General features: G+C 42.5%; 1 long non-coding RNA gene across 1 annotated transcript; it reads left to right on the top strand.

Moving 5' to 3' along the window:
• The first annotated feature begins 219 nt into the window (after positions 1 to 219).
• Positions 220 to 19,876, top strand: LOC120396467. Its single transcript, XR_005593161.1, has 3 exons — positions 220 to 324; positions 18,427 to 18,508; positions 19,790 to 19,876. It is a non-coding gene; the product is annotated as an uncharacterized LOC120396467 (long non-coding RNA).
• Positions 19,877 to 25,159: the final 5,283 nt, after the last annotated feature.

Raw genomic sequence — 25,159 nt, 5'->3', positions numbered from 1 at the left:
AAGGAAGGTGTGCTCTGCTTAATTTGCATTTAAGCAGTAAACAGAGTCATCCAGCAGAAGAGAAGACAAAGGAAGTTCAAACAGATGAAAACACCAGCAGGAAATATCCTTCCACATAGACTGTTTGGCTCCTGGTTCTCAGCAGGAAATGTTTTTCAAGAGGCGGACTGAAACTATAAAAAAGGAGGGACAAACATCCCAAGGCAACCTCCTCTTGCTCCCTGGCCTATTGCACTTACCACACCTGAACACACTAAGGAAGCAGGTGCTGGACTCTGGGGGAGGGACCTAGAGTTTGGTTAGTAAGACTGCTGAAAGCATGTGGTGAGAAAACTTTGCTTTGAATCTCATAAAGTTTATTAAGTTAGGCACCAGTAAGTGTTTTATCTTAATTTTTAGTAACCATTTTTTATTTTTATGCCTCATTACTTGTACTCACTTAAAATCTAACTTCTTGTACTGTTTGATCTAATCCAGTATGTTCAGGTTGAAGTGTCTGGGTAACTCCATTTGGGGTAACAAGTTGTGTGCATATTATTCCCTTAAGGAACAAAGGACTCAGTGTAGTTGTGCTGGACAGTATAGAACATATGTTTGCGTGGGGAAATCTGGGACTAGGAGTGTGTTCGGGTCACCCTGTGGTACTCTTTAAGGCTGGTAAGAGCCAAGGTATGGCTAGCTGGGTGCAGCACACTCAGACATAGCTGGGAGTGATGTGGAGGCTGTTTGTGAGCAGTCCAAGCTGTTGGCTGCAGGAGCAAGGCATTGTAAAGGACACCACAGGTTACAGGCAGGGGTGATACAGCTACTCATTAGTCTGGATTGTACCCTGATATGTCACAGGGTAGGAGCCTGAGCGGGTGGCCTTGAACAGTTCTGCACACTCCATATGTCTGTACACCTCATCTTAAATAACTATGGGTCTGTTATCTGGGGATAGGAACTCCTTTCAGATGCATCTCTTCTGTCCCCATTCCCTGTCTGTTTCTGCATTGCATCACTACAAACTGATGCAATGCCACATTACCACTTGATCCTGAGACCTGTAACTCTCCCTCTGATTTTGAACTGGTTTAATCACTGTAAGGACTCCTCACTGGGCTATCAAAGCAAAAAAAAGAATGATTGTATTATAGCTAGGGTTGCAAACTTTCTAATGGTACAAAACTGAACACCCCGCCCCAACCCTTCCCCGAGGCCCCACCCCTGTCCTGCTCCTTCTCTGAGGCTTGCCCCCACTCGCTCCATCCCCCGTCCCTCTGTCTCTCACTTTCCTCCACCCTCACTCACTTTCACCAGGCTGGGGCAGGGGCGTGGGGTGCGGGAGGAGGGGTGAGGGCTCTGGCTGGGTGTGCAGGCTCTCAGGTAGGGCTGGGGATGAGGGGTTTGGGGTGTGGGAGAGGGCTCCAGACTGGAGCAGGGGGTTGGGGTGCGGGCTCTGGGCTGGGGGGCAGGCTCAGGGCAGGACCAGAAATGAGGGGTTCAGGGTGAAGAAGGGGGCTCCAGGCTGGGCCAGAGTGGTGGGGTGCAGGGGAGGTGATGGCTCTGGCTGAGGGTGTAGGCTCTGGGGCGGGGCTGGGGATGAAGGGTTTGGGGTGCAGGAGGGGGCAGAGCTGGGGCAGAGGGTTGGGGGTGCAGGGTGCAGACTCCGGAAGGAAGTTTGGGTGCAGGAGGGGGCTCTGAGCTGAGGCAGAGGGTTGCAGTGCAGGGGAGGTGAGGATGAGGGCTCTGGGGTGGTGCCGGGGATGAGGGGTTTGCAGTGCAGGAGGGGCCTCGGGTCTGGGATTGGGTTGTGGGAGAGGATTTGGGGTGCGGGGTCCCAGCGGTGCTCCCCACGGCTCCCAGGAAGCTGCCACCAGGTCCCTACAGCCCCATGGTGCATGGGCAGCTATGGGGGGGGCTCCATGCTCTGCCCTTGTGCCCACAGGAGCTGCCCCCACAGCTCCCATTGGTCATGGTTCCTGGCCAATGGAAGCTGCAGAGCTGACACTTGGGGCGGGGGCAATGCATGGAGCCTCCATGGCACCCATGTGCTTAGGGGCCACAAGGACCTGGCAGCTCCTACCAGGAGGCGTGCAGAGCTAGGACAGGCAGGGAACCTGCCTTAGCCACAGGCCCCTGCTGCACTGCTGACCAGACTTTTAATAGCTTGGTCGGCGGTACCAACCAGAACCGCCCGTGTCCCTTTTTGACCAGGTGTTCCAGTCCAAAGCCGGATGCGTGGCAACCCTAATTATAGCTATAACCCTCTGTCCCTGTGATTCTACCTAGAGCACCATCTTCCAGATACACCCACATGGTCTGATCCTGCAAAGTGGTCAAAATGTAATTGAGTGGGAACTAAGGTGTCAGATATGGGCTTTCACGAAGATGCCACAGAGTTCAGGAACAGTAGAATGATCACACGTGCTAAAAACTGCTAGTGTGACAAAGCAGAAGCAAAGCACAGCACCAGCCAGTAAGTTCTGTTCTGAAGGAGAAAATCTCTCTAAATACAAGTCAGAACCGGGAAGCAAAACAGTAACAAACCAACCCACCCATTCTAGGCATCAACCCAGGGCTTGGGTAGCAATTTCTATCTTCCCAAAGACATGCTCCCCATATGTCTCTCCAGCAACTCTACTTATATTCCTTTCACTTAATACCTCTACATGGAGAGGGCAAAGAAGTTGGAGTTTAACCCTTAGTTTGCTGGGGACCAGGAAATGCCCCTGACCCCTGTCACTCAGACACTTTCAGACAGATGGCTATGTCTCCTGCTTTCTCTTGGTTTAAAAGAAGGTCCCTGGTGCTATTTTACTGTGTGCAGTTTTCTGCTTTGTCACACTAGCAGTTTTTAGCACGTGTGATCATTCTAAAATATAGAAAAAGTTTGGCGCTTACTGTTGAATAAGTCCTTGATTTAAGATTGTATTTTTTAAAAAAACACTCCCTTGGTCTTATGCTTTGATAGTTCCTAGTACAATGGGGTCCCGACAGATGGACAGGACCTCTATCTGCTACTGCAAGACAAATAATAAATACTTAATATTTACTTAACATAATTTGGCTTTGTTTTTACTCCCAGCATAAAATTTCCCAAATTTCAGTTTTAAGTTGGTAGAGTTCCCATCCTCCTTTGATGAGATTAGTCACACATGCATGAAGTTGCTAGTAGTACCATAAAGTTCAACAATACTGTCGTACTGCAGTTGGGCTTTACAGGTAACTTAAATAACAGCGTAAATTTTCTATGTAGCCATGACCCATAGAGTGTGTCTAAGAGAGGCTCCCATCCCTTTTATATCCCAGTTGAACTAAATGACTCTACCCATTAGTATGACTAAGCAATAATTACATTGCTCCTTCATATAGTCTTCAAACTCCTGATAATTAGAATAGCTCAACAGTGGAGCTCTGTATCCATTTGTGGGGTTCTAGAGTTGACTAACCTGTTGCATAGCTCAGAGTGAAATTTTTATACCTGAATGATAAACCCTTGGAAATGGAGGTTGATAATCCATGTGCTCACACAGCCCCTTTGCTACTGCAGCACTAACTATGCAAATTAGCAAAGGAATTGAGTGTTCAGCGGAGCGAAGGGCCAGGTCTAAGCACGTTGTTCTACTAAATTGCACAGGTGTCTCACTGTAAAAATATTTGTCAGCCAAACTCTAGCAAATATTTCTTAAATGTTTAAACTGTAAGAGGAAAAAAACAGATGACAATTCCCAGGCATTTGCAGCCAGAAGGAACTCAGTTTTTCATGTTTAGCACATCTGTAAAGTGAAAAAAGAAATTATTCAAGGTGATTCGTAGTGGCAGTACTTAAAGAGAAAAATGAGCTCATGGCTAGTCATTTAAAAGCTTGAGAAACTAACTTCAAGGTGAGATCTCTGGGCAATCCATTTTGGCAGATTTGCAGTTGCAACTGGGTGGATTTTATTTATTTATTTATTTATTTTATGACTGCAGAGATGTGATAATGCTGCATGATTGGTTGGGTTCTGCTTAAAGTTAGAGCTGATGTCAGAAAGTGCCAGGCCAAACAGACCTGGAAAACAGCATTTGTGCAATGATGGTTATTTTGTTGGAGCCATTGAAATGATGCAGATAGATCAATTTTTTTTTCATGTTTCACAGATGTCTAAGTTTGATTTATACATTTTTTAAAAATTATTTATACAAATGTTATCTATGTAGTTGATTTATGGTAAGATGTTAAATCTTTACCTTTGCATAGAATGACTGTTATATTAATTTCTGAAGTGTTTTAAAATACATATATATCACAGAAGCTGCAGATAAAAAGGAACTGGTAGCAAAACCCAGCACACTAGATTTCCTTTCGCCCATTCATGTGGCATCTGATTAGAACTTTACAGGTAATGTTGCAGGCCACTCATACACTACAATGTCATGGTTGTTGTTTGGGTCAGACAAAGACAACACAACAAGAAAAATACAAATAACCAGATATTAATGTAGGCTGCCAGCTTGGCCAGTGTATAGCCTGCCTGAGTGATGTCAAAAGTCATTAATTCTAGGAGCCTAAATGGAATAAGGTTGGGCCAGATTTGGACGTCAGTTACACCACTGAATCTGTGAAAACAGCTTAGCCCTTATTGTTTTTGGTTTTAAAATGACATCTTCATGTGGTGTGGAGTAAAAGGTTTGATTTTTATTTTGTTAACACTTTCTATGTCACATTCTGTAGAAAATTGACAAATCCATGACCAATTCCGCAGGCACAGGATCACAGAAAAATTGGAGGCCTCGATACAAGAAAGTGCTTCCGTTATTGCTACTTATAGGCTCTTGTGATTTCTCTTCCTTGCCAGCTTGAGGTAATGTCCTGATTGCCATCAGTTTGTTTGATGTCAGGGCCAGCACTGCACTGGCTTGACATGTGCATTAAACACACTGACAGCAGCTAGGAAGTTCGTTGATGCTGCTATGGCAAGAAATGAATGGAGTCCAGAGGCAGTAAAAAGCACTGCTAGTACATCATAGTGGAGGCTTCACTTTCCCGTGAGATACTAGGCTATTTCTTGTCTGTGAGACACCCTTCAACATAGTGTGTCAAACGGTGGAATCATGAGAAAACTTGAGACGTATTCCTCTTAAGACTAATTGATTTTTAAATACTCTATTATCCAAAGTTGGCATCTAATTATTTCTTTCAAGACCTTGACACATTACTGGTAGTTGCAAGAAGTGATGATTGTTCAGTATGTAGTACTGTGGTGGACACAGAGATTCAGCATGAAAGGAAAGGAGGAGGGTTTTTATATTTTGTCTAGCTGACATGTCTGAGGCTTCTGCATTTGTGGTGCACTAAAAAGAAGTGTGAGATGAAGTGATGGGAAGCTGGTGGATGTAGTCAGACTCCAGCTGGAATAGGACTTTTATACAGAGATAAAACTATTTGGGCAGATAAATGATTACCTTTCTCAAACCAGTCAGGCTGGCCTTTCAGTCATTAATGATATAGTGAAGTACTGGTTAGGTAAACAAACCCTGCACTTGAGAGATCACCTTAAAAAAAGTCATGTCTTTTCTTGTACCAGTCATCACAAAAACAGAGATGGGGATAATATTAATGAAGAAAGGACAGCAGGAAGAAGTGCAAATACTGGCAATATGTCAGGGCCAACCAGGACTGATGCCTGTGTCAAGTACAATGAGCCTCATGGCCTGCCTTTCCACTGATTGCACCTTATGCAGTCACTTATCCCTGTACAAAAAGGATGTGGAATGCCACTAAATCAAAATGGTAGCATTTTACATCCATTCTGCCCAGGTACAAGTGAATGCACAAATGTGAATGCTCTGAGATGGGGAAATGGAAGGTGCTGTCCAGTGTGTGTGTTTCTCTTGAAGCAGAAAGGAACACAACATGGCAGCTGTCCTGTAGCAGAGAGGGAGGAGTTCTTACCATTAAAGTATACAGAAAACGAAAGTAGCACAAAATCATAACACACTAGCTACATACACCACCAATGCAAAGTATTATCATGATGCATAATATTCATTCACATGAATGAACAACTATTGAAGTTGTTCATATTTACTGCTTGTCTTTACAAGATACTACAATTTCTTCTCAGTAACTTGACTTGATATAGTAGTCTCTTCATACTTTACGTTGACTCTCACTGGCTAGCCAAAATAGTGTTTCCACAGATTAAAACTGCCTCAAACACAGATGGGTTTGGTTTGAAAGATATAGATGGAGTTTGAAACTAACTATTCCAGGAAATGAAATACAGTTTTGCATTTTCATAAAGTCTTTAAATATTTTATGAAGTACCAATGTTCGCTTGTGTTTTTTTTTTAAAGTACTGGTATGTGTTTTATTAGGTACTTCAGTTGGATACACACCAAAGGGGAGTGGAAGGGGAAAATCCTACACATAAGTAAAGAACTGGATTACCAACCTGAATTATAATCAGAATGTAAGGGCATAACACGGAGAATATCATTAATTTCCTGTTTGTTTATTATTCACATTGCTTTTATTAAAAATACCTGGATCTCGCAGAGGAAAATGTCCTTGGTAACATGAAGTATCTGTATGATTTGGGCATGAAATAAGTGTACAATAATAATGTCTTTTAATCAGATTGTCTAATTCAGTTGTCGGCAACCTGCTGCGTGCGGCCCATGAGGGTAATCTGCTGGTGAGCCGCCAGACCATTTGTTTACATTTGCACGGCTGTCCACGGCTCCCAGTGGCCGTGGTTCACTGTTCCCAGCCAATGGGAGCTGCGGGAAGTGGCTTGGGCTGCAGGGACATGCTGGCTGCCGCTTCCCACAGCTCCCATTGGCCAGGAACAGTGAACCATGGCCACTGGGAGCTGCAGGCGGCTGTGCAAATGTAAACAAACTGTCTGGTGGCACACCAGCAGATTACCTTTACCATTGGTCTAATTACCTGTTTTCCTCATCTGACAAAGATCACTGTATGTTATTTAGGATCAGTGATTTTGCTGGGTTGATGGCATTCTCGTGGATCATGGTAGGATAGGTAGATGGATAAGACTAGCCCAGTTTTGGCATCCACACACAGAGACATATATTGTAACTACAAAACAGCATGTTCCAAGCCTATGTTTTCTCTAGATAGTAGTAGCAGGAACACTGTGTTCATTTAAATTAAACCAGTTCCTTGGATAATAACAAAGTAATTAAAGAAGCCACCGAGGAAAAAGAGCCAATTTATTTGAATCATGTTCATAAAAACCACAACAAGGGCCTGAAGGTACAAAATAATGTAGTTAATATGGCAGATTGACAATTTTTAAAAATGCATCTTGATATTCATTTAAATTATTATCCCTTGTCCGAGAATAATGGATGTGAATATTTTTTTTTTGGTATCCTTCAAGTTAAGAGAAATTCATTTAAAAATACAGAGAGTCAAAATTGGCACATATGCTTCAAGCCTATGTTGTCTCCAATTATATATTTAAGATTAGGTTATTATAATGTATTCATATTTTTATAATTTATTACTGTATTAGAAAGAAATGCAGGCTCTTGTTCCTGGAGCCTTTGAAATTAATCCTGGTTGATCCTTAAACACATCAGCCTGAATCATACAAAAAGCTGCACTTGAAATCATGAAACTTTCCTCATGTGCAAGATCATCTAAGCTGAATTTAAGATTTTAACACCAGCCTATTATTATCATTCCATGCTAAAAGCCTAAAGCAAGGAAAAATGGGTTGACATATTTTCAAAGCAACCCACCACCATTTTCTTGATGTTCCCCTAGCTTGATCTTGCGTCATGAGCTCATAGAATCACAAAGGATAAAATGGACCTATCAAAGCATCTTGTCTGTGTAGGAGAAGCAGGCCTGCTCTGTAATAAATTGTGAATACTATATATTGACTCAGTTAGTGGGCTATTCACCTTGAGGAGTTTAAAGTAACTTTTCTCTACCAAGATGAAGATTCCAGAGGATAAGCTGTCTGACTTATATCCTAGTTTCAGAAAGAACATTTGTCTGGCTTTAGATTAGCAGAGAAGAAACTGGAAATGATGGAACTGATCATAAGTTTTAACCTATTTTTAATTTTGCTGGTGGATGAATGTTGCGTGAATTTTTGGTTGTTGAAAAAGAAGCCTAGCATTCAGCTATTTTACAGGACTTTTGTGTTTGAACTTTCCATAAACTGGTGACACAAAGGCATCAAGACCTTTTAAAAAGACCATAAGACCATGACAGATTCCTCATAGTGGTCTTATGTGCCCTCTTTGTGATATATTTGAGGGATCAGAGGCCTATAGTCTCTATTGTATATAAAATTGAATATTTTTTAAATTTCTGGTTTTAAACATGACCTTCCCCAAAATTGCTGCTAGTTAAAGATGACCTAATTCAAATCTGATTAGATCAAGTACTCATGGGTCCAAGGTAGACCTCACACCTGACTTGTTTGAAGACTGTGGAGCAGGGAGTTGCTGCTAGGTCGAGGAAGTGAAGTGAATAATCAAACTTCACAGAAGACTCAAACTTAAGGGTGAGAAACCTCACCTTTCGGGTCAAACAGACGACTGAGGGAAGACTGACTTCCCAAAATCCCCAACATCCAGCCATCTTGGGGTGAGGAAATCACAGCATCAACAACCAGGCCACTCCAGCCTTTGACCAATCTCTCCCTTCACCTGAAGATGGTCCACTAGGGAGAAGTGCTATGTCAGGAGAACATCACCACATGGCTCCTTGCTAGCAGTTCCAGTACTACTCAACAAAAATCCAGAAAATTGTGAGAGCCAAAGAATTCATAACCCCCCCTACTATTTCATCCTAGAATATTAAGGAAATTGGCAAGTGAAATTGCAAGCCCGTTAGCGATGATTTTTAATAAATCTCTAAACTCGGGGGTTGTACCGTTTGACTGGAGATTAGCTAATATAGTTCCTATATTCAAGAAGGGGAAAAAAAGTGACCCAGGTAACTACAGGCCTGTTAGTTTAACATCTGTAGTATGCAAAGTCATGGAAAAATTTTTAAAGGAGAGAGTGGTTACGGACCTTGAGGCCGATGGCAACTGGGACAAATTACAGCATGGTTTTACGAAAGGTAGATCGTGCCAAACCAACCTGATCTCCTTCTTTGAGAAAGTAACAGATTTTTTAGACAAGGGAAATGCGGTGGATCTAATATATCTTGATTTTAGTAAGGCGTTTGATATGGTACTGCATGAGGAATTACTGGTTAAATTGGAAAAGATGGGGATCGAAATGAAAATCCAGAGGTGGATAAGGAGCTGGTTAAAGGGGAGACTGCAGAGGGTCGTATTGAAGGGTGATCTGTCGGGTTGGAGGGGGGTTACCAGTGGAGTTCCTCAAGGTTCGGTTTTGGGTCAGATTTTATTTAATCTATTTATCGCTGACCTCGGAACCAAAAGTAGGAGTGGGCTGATAAAGTTTGCAGATGACACCAAGTTGGGAGGTATTGCCAATTTGGAAAAGGATCGGGATATCCTCCAGGGAGATTTGGATGACCTTGTAAACTGGAGTATTAGTAACAGGATGAAATTCAATAATGAGAAGTGTAAGGTTATGCATTTAGGGATGACTAACAAGAATTTTAGTTATAAGCTGGGGACGCACCAGTTGGAAGTAATGGAGGAGGAGAAGGACCTAGGAGTCCTGGTTGATCGTAGGATGACTATGAGTAGGCAATGTGATGTGGCTGTTAAAAAAGCTAATGCAGTCTTGGGATACATTAGGCGAGGTATTTCTAGTAGAGATAAGGAGGTGCTAGTCCCGTTATATAAGGCGTTGGTGAGACCTCATTTGGAGTATTGTGTGCAGTTTTGGTCTCCCATGTTTAAGAAGGATGAATTCAAACTGGAACGGGTACAAAGAAGGGCCACTAGAATGATCCGAGGAATGGAAAGCCTGTCGTATGAAAGGAGACTTGAGGAGCTCGGTTTGTTTTCCTTAACCAAAAGAAGGATAAGAGGAGATATGATTGCACTCTTTAAATATATCAGAGGGATAAATACCAGGGAAGGAAAGGAATTATTTCAGCTCAATGCTAATGTGGACACGAGGACAAACGGATATAAATTGTCAGTCAGGAAATTTAGGTTTGAAATTAGACGAAGGTTTCTAACCATCAGAGGAGTGCAATTCTGGAACAGCCTACCGAGGGAAACAGTGGGGGCGAAGGACCTCCATGACTTTAAGATTAAGCTGGATAAGTTTATGGAGGGGATGGTATGATAGGATAACGGGTTTAGTCAATAGGTCAATAACGTGCCACACTGGTAATTAGTACAAAGGGTCAATGTTGGGATATTGTTAGCCTTTTCCAGAGGGTCTGGCTGGAGAGTCTTGCCCACATGCTCAGGGTTCAGCTGATCACCATATTTGGGGTCGGGAAGGAATTTTCCTCCAGGGTAGATTGGCAGTGGCCCTGGAGGTTTTTCGCCTTCCTCCGAAGCATGGGGCAGGGGTCGCTTGCTGGTGGATTATCTGCTACTTGAAGTCTTTAAATCATGATTTGGAGCATTCAACAGCTGAGTCAACGGAGAGAATTATTTCAGGAGTGGGTGGATCGGCTTTTGTGGGCTGCATCTTGCAGGAGATCAGACTAGATGATCATAATGGTCCCTTCTGATCTTGAATTCTATGATTCTATGATTCTATTTATCTCAAGTATCATGTTTTGCCTTTTTCTGTGTTTATTAGCTGGGAGATGGCCCAGTCTTTTTAGTTCTGGAGTGTGAAAGTAAAAGTGTGTCTGTGTGCATGCATATTTGTGTGAGTACTCATAAAGTCCATTTCAGAAAGGCACCTGAAAGAAAAGTTTCCCTGGGATAAAGTAAGCCTAAATCCTGTCTCAGACAATTACTCATTAGTTTGTGTTCTGTGTTTAAAAGTCCTGAGACACTTGAAAATGTCACCTCTAATTTTTGGTAAATAAAAGTTGTTAAACTTCTATTTAGCAAGTGTTCTGTTAAAGTCTGTATTATAATATCTCTGTTGAGGGGAGGAGGAAAGTGTTATCCACCACACAAGAACTGAAATATAAAGAAGAGGCTTTATAATTGGCTCTGAGATTGGGCTTCAGACATTACATAATTTTGATTTCAGTATCAAGATATGTAACCATATCCAAATTATAGATTTCATTGACTTTCGTACAGTTCTTTAGTTTGGATATATAACCAAATGATCATCTACTCAGACTCGTTAGAATTTATCATTGTTTTAGTATTAATTTGATTTATTTCCAGACAAATATTGAGACTAAGTGGTTAATTGTTGTAATGCTCTATTTTTTAATTTAGTTTATTATTAATAATAGCTTAGCTTTGATGATTATTTTCTTGGTTTTATTTTAGTTTTAAGTTTTAAAATAATATTTATATAAAGATACTGAATCATGTTTCTTTCAATAAGCAACACAGGTCCAGAACCTTTGACAAACTGGATGGAGATCAGTCTGTTGATCTAAAAACCTGACCAACTTTTCCTAATTAGTTTTTGATTCTCATACCAATAATCACCTGTATAATCACGAAAACAGTGAATATCTTGTTGTAAAATGGTATAAGGCAAACTTTGGCAAGAAAGAGACTTAGAATTTTGTGGCTAATAGAATGTATCCCTGCAGACAGGATGGCTGGCAGCAAACTGAAAGTTTAGAGAGACAGTTGGCATCTGGGTTTCATTATGCTCTGTATGTTAGAAACAAAGTTTTCACCATGTTTTAACCTGGGAGTTGAGAAACGGAAATTGACAATCCCCTAGAAGTGTACACCTCAGTTCAGGACATCTCTCAGGGAAGCGGTATCTCTTTCTGGAATGTGCTTTGCTGTACAGTCTCTGTGACTCTCCTTCCTCCACCCCTGCCACACAGAAGTTCTGGGCTATATCCACTCATTTAAGTGGGACAGGATTTCCCTTGCAACTAATGCCTTTTGAGTCAATGGTTTTTTATTTTAGTGGAACATCTTACTTTAAAATGTTTCCTTATGGAAGTGTTTGTACAATGACTGTCATAGCAATTCCTGCTACATCTAGCAGGATTTGTATTTTACAGACATTGGGAATAGAGTGGAACTGTATCTAGCCAAAGATTCGAAATGTTTGAAAAGCCTTGTTTTGCTTCTTAGTCTATAAACCTGTTCTTCATTGGTGACACCACTGATAAAACTTATGAAGTCTATTCATGTACTGGTGGGACCTTTCTACTAGGAATGGAGGAGTGACCATACTGGATCAGACCAACAAGACTTGAGTCCAGTATCCTGTCTCTAACAGTGGCTAGTTCCAGATACTGCAGAGCAAGGGACAAGAAATCCTGCAGATGGCAATTATGGAATAACCTGCGCACAGAGAAAGTTCTTCCTAACTCCCATTAGTTAGATGTTGTTTTATGCCTTGAAACATAAGGAATTATCTCTTTCAAAACTTTTGGTTTGGTTTAATCCATACTATTGTAACTCTGGATATCCTTATCATTATAAATGTCCAGGCCTTTTCTTGAATGCTGTTAAGTTCTTGGACTCATGATGTGTTTGCCAAGGACTTCTATATACTAACTGTGCTTTGTGATAGTTAAAATTGCCCAAAACACTGTGGATATCACAATGAAGTCCTCTGCTCTATGTACAGCTGCAGTCAAAAAGGAAATATGATATTAGAATACATAAGGAACAGGGTAGAGAATAATATGAATAGTATAAAATGACATTGTACAAATCAATGGTTTTCCTTCATCTGGAATACTGCATTGAGTACTGGTCACCCTATCTCCAAAATGGTTTTGCGGAACTCATATGGATTCAGAGAATGATGACAAGGATGATTAGGAGAATGGAAAACACTCATAGCAAGAGGGATTAAAACATTAGGATTGTTCAGCTGAGAAAGGAGACAAGAGGGGACATGATAAAAATATATAAAAACTAATGAATGGTACAGAGAAGATAGACACTTTCTTGTAAAATTTCTTGCACCTTCTTCTGAAGTATCTGCTGGCCACTGTTGGGTACAGGATTCTGGAAAATATGGACCATGTGTCTGATCTACTATCACAATTCCTGTATTCCTATATTCCAAAAAATAAATAAATACGTAAGTAATAAATAAATAAAAATGGCATGCAGAAATGTCTATTTGAGAAGCAGTAGAATCATTTTCCACAAGGACATATGACTCTTGGGTTCTTTTATAGAACAGAATCTAATTGTAAGTGTGGTGGGTGGCTGATTGGCCCCCAGGACTGCTAGCAGCCAACACTCCCCTGCTCTATTGCCAGATTATTGGTTTACAAACCCGTAGTAACAATGTTATTGCCACTTAATTTATTTTCAATTATAAAATTAATTTTAAAATTTTGGGGTTATTTTCTATTGATAACTCAGAGTAACAACTGAACTTTTCCCTTCCACTAGTACCCCCATATTCACCATTCTCTTTTCCATTAGAGTTAGTTAAGATTCCAGCTACTCATATTTCTTAACAACTATTGACACTGTCTCCTGCAGGGAGGCAAAACACTGAGTCATTAATTCATTTCCTCTGGCTATCTTGGCAGAGTTTAGATAACTCAAGTTACTTTCCAGGTCCAAAGGCTTTGACTCAACATCCTTCTTTGCCACCAGCTTAAATGAAAAAGCCTGCTACATACACTGCACTGGAATTATACTGGGGACGAATTTGGGATATGGGAAAGCGGTGGAAGTGATCTACCTTGACTTTAGCAAAGCTTTTGATACAGTCTCCCACAGTATTTGGGCCTATCTTTGGAGCCATGAACGGCAGAAGGTTTTCTCTGTGTAGAATGCTGGAATAATTAGAAATACAAATCAATAAAGTGATCTAAAAATAAAGCCCAACCAATATTGACGTGACGTGGAGCTGAGTCCAGCTAAATTGTATTATTATAACAGTGCACTCAAATTCCTGGTCATTCTCCAGTCCACTGCGTTACTGCTACCCTCTCAGAAGACTGAAAATAAGTCCTTCCCTACCAACTAGCTCTCATCTATTTGACAGACATATTTTGTAATTTTTCAAATGCAGTATAAACCAAGATCAGAGTCCCAGTATGTGTGCCTCACTTATGTGCATCAGCATCACTTGGTGGCACTGGACATGTATGAATCATAGAAGATGAGACTTGGAAGAGACCTCAGGAGGTCATCTAGTCCAACCCCCTGCTCAAAGCAGGACTAACCCCAACTAAATCATCCCAGCCATGGCTTTGTCAAGCCAGGCCTTAAAAACCTCTAAGGATGGAGATTCCACCACCTCCCTAGGTAACCCATTCCAATGCTTCACCACCCTCCTAGTGAAAGAGTGTTTCCTAATATCCAGCCTAGACCTCCCCCACTGCAACTTGAGACCATTGTTCCTTGTTCTGTCATCTGCCACCACTGAGAACAGCCTAGCTCCATCATCTTTGGAATCCCCCTTCAGGTAGTTGAAGACTGCTATCAAGTCCCCCCATCACTCTCCTCTTCTGCAGACTAAATAAGCTCAGTTCCCTCAGCCTCTCCTCATAATCATGTGCCCCAGCCCTCTAATCATTATCGTTGCCCTCCACTGGACTCACTCCAATTTGTCCACATTCCTTCTGTAGTGGGGTGCCCAAAACGGGGCGCAATGCTCCAGATGTGGTCTCACCTGTGCCAAATAGAGGGGAATAATCACTTCCCTTGATCTGCTGGCAATGCTCCTATTAATGCAGCCCAATATGCTGTTAGCCTTCTCAGCAACAAGGGCACACCGTTGACTCATATCCAGTGTCTCGTCCACTGTAATCCCCAGGTCCTTTTCTGCAGAACTGCCGCTTAGCCAGTTGGTTTCCAGCCTGTAGCAGTGCATGGGATTCTTCTGCCCTAAGTGCAGGACTCTGCACTTGTCCTTGTTGAACCTCATCACATTTCTTTTGGTCCAATCTTCCAATTTGTCTAGGTCATTCTGGAATCTAACCCTATCCTCCAGCATATCTACCTCTCCCCCAGCTTAGTGTCATCCGTGAACTTGCTGAAGGTGCAATTAATCCCATCATCCAGATCATTAATGAAGATATTGAACAAAACCAGCTCCAGGACTGACCCCTGGGGCACTCCGCTTGATACCGGCTGTCAACTAGACATCAAGCTGTTGATCACTACCTGTTGAGCCCGATGATATATCCAGCTTTCTGTCCACCTTATTGTCCATTCATCCAATCCATACCTGTTTAACTTGCTGGCAAGAATACTGTGGGAGACTGTATCAAAAGCTTTGCTAAAGTCAAGGTAGATCACTTCCACCGCTTTCCCATATCCACAGAGCCAGTTATCTCATCATAGAAGGCATGACTTGCCCTTGGTGAATCCATGTTGACAGTTCCTGATCACCTTCCTCTCCTTCAAGAGGAGAGAATAATGTATGTTGTTTATGGAAATTGTCCAAAATGGAATTTCTATCCAGGGGGGAAAATGTTCATTTTCTGGAAACTGCATTTTCTGTCCATTTTGACAGGAAATTCCTAAGCAGTTCTATAAAAGCAGCAAAGAGTCCTGTGGCACCTTATAGACTAACAGACGTATTGGAGCATGAGCTTTCGTGGGTGAATACCCATGTCATGCATCTGACGAAGTGGGTATTCACCCACGAAAGCTTATGCTCCAATACGTCTGTTAGTCTATAAGGTGCCACAGGACTCTTTGCTGCTTTTACAGATGCAGACTAACACGGCTGCCCCTCTGATACTTAAGCAGTTCTAGTTGATTATATGATGTTGCAGAATAATAAGAGTTTCTGTATGGTATTTTGGAGTGTTACACCTATCATGGTTTAGTAATTCATACAAACTGAACACTAAAAGGGCTTTCCAATTGCTTTTCCTCATTGAATAGTGAATTTGCTTTCAGGTTCAGTTGTTTTTTTTGCACATGCAGTGTTCTGAAACTTTAAAGCTTTACATATATATTGGTATTACATTCTATAGGCTATTCCCAGCTAATCTACAACCATTTTTCAACTAGATATAGGTTTGAAACTTTAAAACTTGACAGTGTTTTTATAAGTAGAAACCAAGAAAAACATTGTTAAATGCTGAGCAGTCCTACATTTTTTTCATATTCATTCTGTACTGAGAGCGTTAACCAGCTGATGGCTGAAGTAAGGTTTGTTGTTGACCATGTTTTTAGCAATAGAATTAAAAAAAAATCACAACTCCCTTCTTAGATTAAAATGCTGTTGATTGCACTTTATTGCACTATATTTTAATTTTTGTCTTCTGTTGATTTTTTCCATTAGACATATGCAGTAATCTGGATAAGTTTTTTTCAGCTGTTTCACCTACTTTACCAGCACACAGTTTTCTTAAAGGAATGAAAATAGTGACTTTTTTCTCTGAGCGTAAAAATGACACCTATTAATCTACAGCAACTAAATCATTCCTTAGAAAAGGTGGCTAACGTTTGGTAACGTGAAATGTCTCTGCCAAGGAAAATTGAATGAAACTGTAGTAAAAAAAATTCTGGTGGTAATAAATATTGACACTCAGACAATGTTAGTTTAGCTGTTTTGAGAGGCAGAATGACTCAGCAGAGAGGGCAACAAATCTGCAGTTCAGGAGAGGTGGGTTCTATATCCAACTTTACCACTAACCTATTGTGAGACAAGTAACTTCACTGCTGTTCTCCCCCCCACACACACACTCTTTGTCTGTCTTGTTTATTTCGTTTATAAATTCTATGAGGCAAATATGGTCTTTTACTATGTCTGTGTACAATCTCTCACACAATGAAGCTGTGATCTCCATTGGGACTTCTAGGCATTGCTGGGATACAAATGATCACAGAATCAACCATTCCATATAGTTTATGATGCACAGTTGCTTTCTCAAGAGGTACCATCCATATAACGAAGGAGAAATGTACAACCTGCTACTGCCCTATTTAAACCACTGGACCATCCTTTGGACTAGGTGGCAGTGTGGAGGTCCACCATCTCAGTGGAAGCTGCTGGATAAGCACAATGCCTACAGGAACACTGGAAAGTGGCTTCTCCAAAACACTCTGGCAGGGTTGTTACATATGCTGCTACTGCACAGGCCAGGCTTGTGCCTGCTGGGGGATCCAGTACCCACAGTATCTGTAGAGTCAAGATCCTTGATCTCTCTGAGCATGACACAGGTTTTGCCTTGTCCCTGAATATTGGTGCAAATGAGGGAGAGACTCATTGTGCTCCCTGCACAGCTGGACAGATAAAATGAAGCCCTCCCTGTTCTTAGCACTGCTCATGATCTAAGCAGTTTTCCAGTTCATACTGAAGCTGGGTTCTTTGGGTTCTTTTTCAAAAGCATATCAGATTATAATAGAATTTGTCAAGCTATTCTTTTAATCATGCAGATGCTGCAGTAGGTTTGCATTAGCCTTCAAATTATGGATTTATCACAGCCAACTGTATAAGTGGTTACATTTACTTTTTTAGAAGTAACCACTGCAATTTAATGAAAGACAAATTCTCTCAGTTCACCTGGAAAAGTAACCGTACAATCAGAAAACTTGTATTCCAGTCTTCTAGCTTGGGCTTGAGTCCTTCATTCTCTAGCCACAGACTAAGTGTGGGTACAGAATCTACCAGCACACCCCGAAAATGGGCTGGGCCCGCTTGAGAGGGGCAGAATCAGGGTAACTGAAGATGTACTGAGCCAATGCATCTCTTGGGAACACCACCAGCAGCACTCCTGTGAATATAAAGTTGTTGCCCCTACAGGGAAAATATACATGTAAATTGTCAAGCCAAAATTTTGGTGGTGCCAGCTGCCTTCCTTTAAATTTTAGCATGTCCAAAGTTCCTTTGTAGATTAAGCATTGCACAAATGGGTAGTGGACAACAGCAGTACAATGTGGAGAAATGAGGAGAGTCTTTGTTGCTGATCCAAACTTGGAAATCCTCACTCGTGAGAATTAATAGATGCATAGAATGTAAAGCCAGAAGGGAGCATTAGATTGTGCTAGATTAGATTAACACTTCTTCTACATCCCAGGCCATTAAAATTCACCCAGTTGCCCCGTGTTGAGCTCAATAACTTGTGGTGGGCTAAAACATATCTTCTGGAAAATATCCAATTTTGTTTTGAAGTCAATAAATGGAGAATCCAGCATTGCCCTTGGTGGTTTGTTCCAATGATTAATCATCTTCACAGTTAAAAACTGTATATTTATTTCTAATGTGAATTTTTCTGTCTTCAACTTCTACTCACTGGTACTTGTTATGCCTTTCTCAGCTATAGTAAGGAGCCCTTTAATTGGTATTTTCTCCCCATGATGGTACTTATACACTGTATTCAAGTCACCTTTCAAGCTTTTTTGACAAATTAAACAGATAGAGTCTTAAACAGCTCATACTGGAAGGCCTTTTCTGCAGCCCTCAAATCATTTTTGTTGCTCTTTTCTGTACCCTCTCCAGGTTTCAACATCCGTTTTAAAATGTGGACACCAGAACTGGGTGGAGAAATCCAATATCGATCTCATCAATGCAGTATACAGAGGTAAAATCACCTCCCTATTTCTCACTTTATACATCCAGAGATTGCATTAGCTCTTTTTGCTGAACATCACACTGGACATTTATATTGAATTGCTTATCCATTACATCCCCTAAATCTTTTTCAGAGTCACTTCTTTCCAGAATACAGTCCCTCAGTCTGTAGTTATGGCCTTCATTCCTTGTTCCTTAGATGTATCACTTTGCATTTGGCTGTACTGAAACACATTTTGTTTGAATGGGCCCAGCTTACCAAATGATCCAGATCTCCCCGCTTGACTGCAATTCCCAAATGGACTACTTGCAAGACTAAGGGTTTGAAGGATTATGTCTTAAAGTAGGGAAAGGAAGCTTATAGCGCCAGTCCAACAAAGCTTGAAATATGGAGACATCAGTATTAATATACATGCAAGGATCAGATTCTCAGGTGGCATAAATCCACATAGCTTTATTGACTCCCATGGAGCCATCTGCTGTACACTGGCTGCAGACTTGGGTCACAAGTGTTAGGGAGTCGCTGTCTGACAGATTCTAAGGCCAGAAGGGACCATTGTGATCATCTAGTCTCACCTCCTGCATAGCACAGGACATAGGGCTTCCCTGAATTAATTCCTTTTTGGACTAGTGTACATCTTTTATAAGAACATGCAATCTTGATTTAAAACCTGCCATCTATCCTTTGAAAACTTAAGGCAATCATAGTTCAAGGGGCCCTGAGCCTCAGAAAGTAGATTGTTTGTTTGTTTGTTTGTTTTTGTGAGATTTTATTGCACCATTTATGCACAAAAATTACATAATATGCCTTTTCCATTTAAATTACACTGTCACTACATAATTTGATGAACTTTACTATGGTGAGTGAAGATTTCCGTGCTGTAACAACCGTGAGAGGAGTGTGCAGCTCTAAAAAACTTGGTTTGGTTAGACACAGATGAAATATTACCAAAAAAAAAAAATTCCCAGACATCCCAGAAAGCTGGCAAATATTTATGCAGAACGATTGTAGCAATATACCCTGGCACTGACCACACAACGTTCAGGCTCACACACTGCTCTCATTCATGTGTGCGCATAATGCCGCAGGCAAAATGATCACACAATGTATTTTATACAATGCTAGCATATTTCAGTACACTTTTTTTTTAATATCCTTTTGTAAGGGATTCTCTCGACAGGGACGTGTTGTCTCCCTAATGTTCTCCCAAAAGGGGGAAAAGGTAAGAATAGAAAATAATACAATAAGAAATGTAATGTGAAATTAAATTTCACTTTTAAATTGCATTAGTGAAGAAGAATATATCCTACTCGCAGTAGTCACAATTCAGGAGGCAATGGTGTGAAACTTATTCTCCCGTAAGAGAAATCAGTCTGGTCAGTAACATTTAATTTTTTACAAGCTATCAGTGTAAAAGAGCTTAAAACAAAGTGTTAGCTAGTAAGAATGTTAATAATTATGTTTATCGTATGTGACACAGTGAAGGACAAATCATCCCTCACCCTGAGATTCATGAGAGCAGGAGCCTTGGCCTGTAACTGGAAATGTAAGGGCAGAATGAGCACAAACCTCAGGGCTTTCAAACAAAACATAAAATCTACTTTTTCAACCCTGATGCATGTAGCAGGGTGGACCCTGCTCCTGCTGTGAAGAGGTTTAAAAAGTGGCCTGGCAGGGCTTGAGAGCAGTGGCTCTCAAGGCTGAGTTGATTGGGGAAGTGGCTGCAGCTGGGGGGCCACGCCCCAAACAGAGCAACAGGGCCTTATAAGAAGGCAGGGAAGCCAGAAGCACGGACAGTCTCTCTCTGCCTATAGAGAGAGATGGGCCTGGCTGCATAGAGCTGACAAGGTACCTAGGGTGAAGCAGGGCTAGGAAAAGGCTAAGGAGTTGGGAAGCTCCAGCCTGGAAAGCCCCAGGCTGCGGCCTAGCACAGGGCAAGAGGTACTGGGGGGGTTGCAAGGGACAACCCAGGGGTAGGCAAAGCAGCAGGTCCAAACCCCCTTTGCTGATGATGAGTACTGGATACTGCAGTCTGCCCCAACGAATGGGGGCTAGATAGAGACTGGGCAGTAGCCACTACTGAGGCGAAGTGGGGATAGTAGGGTGGGGGTGTTCCCGAGGCAGGGAAAACCCAGAGAGAAAAGGGGTTACTGCTGGGGGCAGCACCCCATGTGCAAGGGCACCGGGGTCCGGGGAAGGACTCGGGCCAGAGGACAGGCGGATCACCGGCCTGCAGAGGGCGATCCGAACGCTGGACTGAGCTAATTCCCGGAGTGACCAGCAGGAGGCGCCGCAGGGGTGAGTACGACCCTGTTACAATGCACCTAATGCCTCTCTCAAAACCACATTTAAAAATAAACCTCAAAGTTCTTGCAATTCAAGGAAGAAGAAAGAGAAGCACACAGGGATTTCCATGGGCTCACATTAATACAGTTGCATACTATGGGGTTGGAATTTATACTGTGTGTAACAAAATGAACACATTCCTAAGACAGAATCCATGGCTGAACAGGAAATAATGTCTCAGTCATCTACTAAATGACACATGTGATTTGAATCCTGGACCTTTGACCCACAAAGCACAGGACTCTCCCACTTGAGTTACAAATTAAACTCCTTTAGCTGTTAATAGTATTAAGGCTATATGCATACCCAGTGCAGCCTGTAGGGTGCAGCAGTCATACACATCCCATAAATACTGACAAGTTCTTTGAGCACTGGCAGGCTCAAATGGGGAAGGACAAAGGCAGCCAAGAAAGATGGGGTGACTGAAAATCTTCTGATCTCCCGCACTGGAGTGACCCTTTCTACTTAGCATAGCAAAGGTAAGAGAGGGAGAAGAAGAGTAGCCAGGGGCTTCCCTATCACAAATAGAATTACAAAATATATTTAAAGAAAAATCTGCCACAGAAGCATCCAATGAGAACCCAGGTGTTTATTCTCTCTGTCTAAGATACCAGAAGAAAATAGTCTGTTTCGTCAATGAATAAAACATTTTTTAATTCCCGTGGGGCTTTTTTGTGAAATCCAGGTGTCCTCTCCACTGAAGCTCTCAGAAGAGGAAAGAAATTATACTATTCATTATCCCAGGCTCGATATTTGCATAGAATATTCTTCACACACAGTCTACTGTCAAAATATCAGTCACTCTCTGGCTTCAGCTCTCTGACCACCATTCAGCCCTTGTAACACCTTGACACAAGTTCCCTTCACCATGTGAACTCCAGTGTGCTAAACACTCTGTGCAACCAACCAGATGCAGTAAAAAGCCCACCAATGTCAGGAAGCTTCTTGTTTGGACAGCTCTTCTTCCACCCCCACTGTCAGTAAAGCCATTCTACTGAAAAGCCCATACATCTCTTAGATAAGGGCAGGCATTTATTTTAGAGTTACATTTTATAAAATATTGCACTTTTCTACACAAATAATGTGTTCATTTAAAAATGTATTCTTTTGTCAGGTCAGTTTTTTATTACATCTTTTCCCACTGGCTTATAGGAAGTCAATTTTTGGAAGCAAGTTTATTCTGTTCAGTTAAGAGGGCTTCACTATGTATTTCTGTTTCATTATGATGCATGAAATAAGTAGTGTTTAAACATGTCTACTCCTATACCTCCCATTCATTTAAAGGCACTCCTCTGTATTTTATTATCTTAAAACATGTATGTGTGTATCACTGTTGAACATACTAGACTTTGTGTTCCACAGTTAGCTACACAATATGACTGCAAACAATTTAAACTAATTAAAACCTGGAAGTGAAATCCTGACCCTATTGAAATCAGTGGGAGTTTTACGTTGATTCTAATACAGGGGTAGGCAACCTATGTCATGCGTGCCGAAGGCAGCACACAAGCTGATTTTTAATGGCACTCATACTACCCGGGTCCTGACCACTGGCCTGGGGTGCTCTGAATTTTAATTTAATTTTAAATGAAGCTTCTTAAACATTTTAAAAACCTTATTTACTTTACATACAACAATAGTTTAGTTATATATGCTAGACTTATAGAAAGAGACCTTCTAAAAATGTTAACTTATATTACTGGCACGTGAAACCTTAAATCAGAGTGAATAAATGAAGACTCGGCACACCACTTCTGAAAGGTTGCCGACCCCTGCTCTAAAAGGTCAGAATTTCACATTGGGTGATTTCATGTCTCCAATGTCTTTGCAAAGAGTGCTGGAAAATCTCAGGCCTCAGAGAACCAGTTAGCTGAAAGTGGCAGAAGGGCAAGGCTTTTTCCTGCTGATGTGGAATGGGCAGTGTTTAGCCTTCAGGAAACCAGTATAAGCTGGGATGCGACAGCAGTAGCCCTCTGTAGATAGTAAATGAAGGGAAAGTAGCTACTCAGGGCTTGGCTACACTTACAAGTTGCAGCGCTGGGAGTTACAGCGCTGCTCATGCAGCTGTGTAAGGGCCAGCGCTGGAGTGTGGCCACACTGACAGCTACCAGCGCTGCAGTGTGGCCACACTTGCAGCACTTTCCAGCGCTGTATTGAGAGGTGCATTGTGGGCAGCTATCCCACAGAACACCTCGTCCCGTTTTGGCGCCGTTTTGGCGCTGAGTATTGTGGGAAGGGGAAGGAAGTGTGCGGGTCATTCCGCTTCCTGTTTGCCAGCGCCCCGTGGTGCATCGCTTCACATCCCAGCATTCATTCCGGCAGCGTTTGGCGCCATTGTGAGTGTCTTTCTGTTACTCTCTGTGAATCGCGATTTCTGTGGCAAATGGAGCCCGATCTGCTGAGGACTCTGCTGATGAGTGTCACCAGCACAACACGTTTGGCAGTCGAGCTATTCCTTCAGCTCCAAAGTGACAGTGAGGAGTCCGACGATGATATCAATATGGATTTGTCTGCGCGTGTGACACTACAGTGCTTGCGGCATTCACGGAAATGCTCAGCACCGTTGAACGCCGCTTTTGGGCTCGGGAAACAAGCACTGAGTGGTGGGATCACATCGTCATGGAAGTCTGGGATGACGAGCAGTGGCTGCAGAACTTTCGTATGAGAAAAGCCACTTTCATGGGACTGTGTGCTGAGCTCGCCCCACTCTGCGGCGCAAGGACACAAGATTGAGAGCTGCCCTGACGGTGGAAAAGCGGGTGGCTATTGCAATCTGGAAGATGGCAAATCCAGACAGCTACCGGTCGGTCGGGAACCAGTTTGGTGTGGGAAAGTCGACCGTGGGAATCGTTTTGATGCAAGTTTGCAAGGCAATTAATCGCATCCTGCTAAGAAAGACCGTGACTCCGGGGAGCGTGCAGGACATTGTGGATGGCTTTGCACAAATGGGTTTCCCTAACTGTGGAGGGCGATAGATGGCACGCATATTCCTATTCTGGCCCCACCTGGCATCAGAGTACGTTAATCGTAAGGTATTTCTCTATGGTTCTCCAGGCGCTTGTGGATCACCGCGGGCGTTTCATTGACATTTACACAGGCTGGCCTGGAAAGGTGCATGATGCACGCATCTTTCGGAACAGTGGCCTGTTCAGGAAGATGCAGGCAGGGACTTTTTTCCCAGACAGGAAGATCACAGTAGGGGATGTCGAAATGCCCACTGTGATCCTTGAGACCCCAGATACCCGTTACTGCCTTGGCTCATGAAACCCTATACAGGGAAGCTTGACAGGAGCAAGGACCGGTTCAACTACAGGCTGAGCCGGTGCAGAATGACTGTGGAGTGTGCTTTTGGGCGTTTAAAGGCTCGCTGGAGATGTTTGTATGGGAAGCTAGACTTGGGGGAAAGCAGCATCCCCGCGGTTATAAGCGCTTGCTGTACCCTCCATAATATTTGTGAAGGGAAGGGTGAAACATTCAGTGAGGCATGGACCACCGAGGTTCAAGTCCTGGAGGCTGAATATGCACAGCCAGAGAGCAGGGCTAATAGAGAGGCCCAGCACAGGGCTTCAAGGATTAGGGATGCCTTGAGGGAAGAATTTGAGGCTGAAAGCCAACAGTAATGTTTGCTGCCTTGCATGGGTGTGAATTGCACTGCTTACACTGTTATTCTATTATCCATAATAATAATATGATTTGCAGTGCCTCTTTCTTTACTGGGCTAAGGTGTCTTTCACTACTCTGCTATAATAAAGACTGTTTTCAAAGCCAAGAATTGTTTTATTGAAAAGAAAAAAACTTCCTTGACAGACAGACAGACACACAACATTTCATTAACACAAGAGGGCAAGGGTGTGGGTTGGTGAACTGTACAGTCACAAGTTTGCATATGCCATGTCTGGACTGCTGTTTAATGAATCCTGCACTTCAGGGTGCATATACTGCATGGTGATGGGGGTTGAATGCAGAGGGTAAGGGTGGTGGTAGGTATCAGGGCTGGTTGGGGAACGTACAGGTGTTGGAGGCAGCTGGTGGTGGTAAGAGCCTGGATGCTGGGGAAAGGTGGTTGGAGCTGACATTGGGGCACAAGGCACAAAGGACGGGGCGGGTGGGGGAGTAGCACGGTAGTGCTCTGCTTGCATGGCAACGAGTGACTCTATAGACTCCGCTTGGCGCTCCAGGATGCTTAGCAGCCGCTCCGTGCTTTTCCTCTTGGCCACTGCATTTCTCTTGCGGGTCCTGCTTTCTTTCTCTCGCCACTCCTTCAATTCTTTTCTCTCTGTAGCAGAGTGCTGAAGAACAGTTTTCAGCATGTCC

Source organism: Mauremys reevesii, linkage group 2 (assembly GCF_016161935.1).
Source record: "Mauremys reevesii isolate NIE-2019 linkage group 2, ASM1616193v1, whole genome shotgun sequence".
Taxonomy (NCBI): Eukaryota; Metazoa; Chordata; order Testudines; family Geoemydidae; genus Mauremys; species Mauremys reevesii.
The sequence above is the reverse complement of the archived record's forward strand: the minus strand, read 5'-3'. Positions and strand labels throughout refer to the sequence as shown.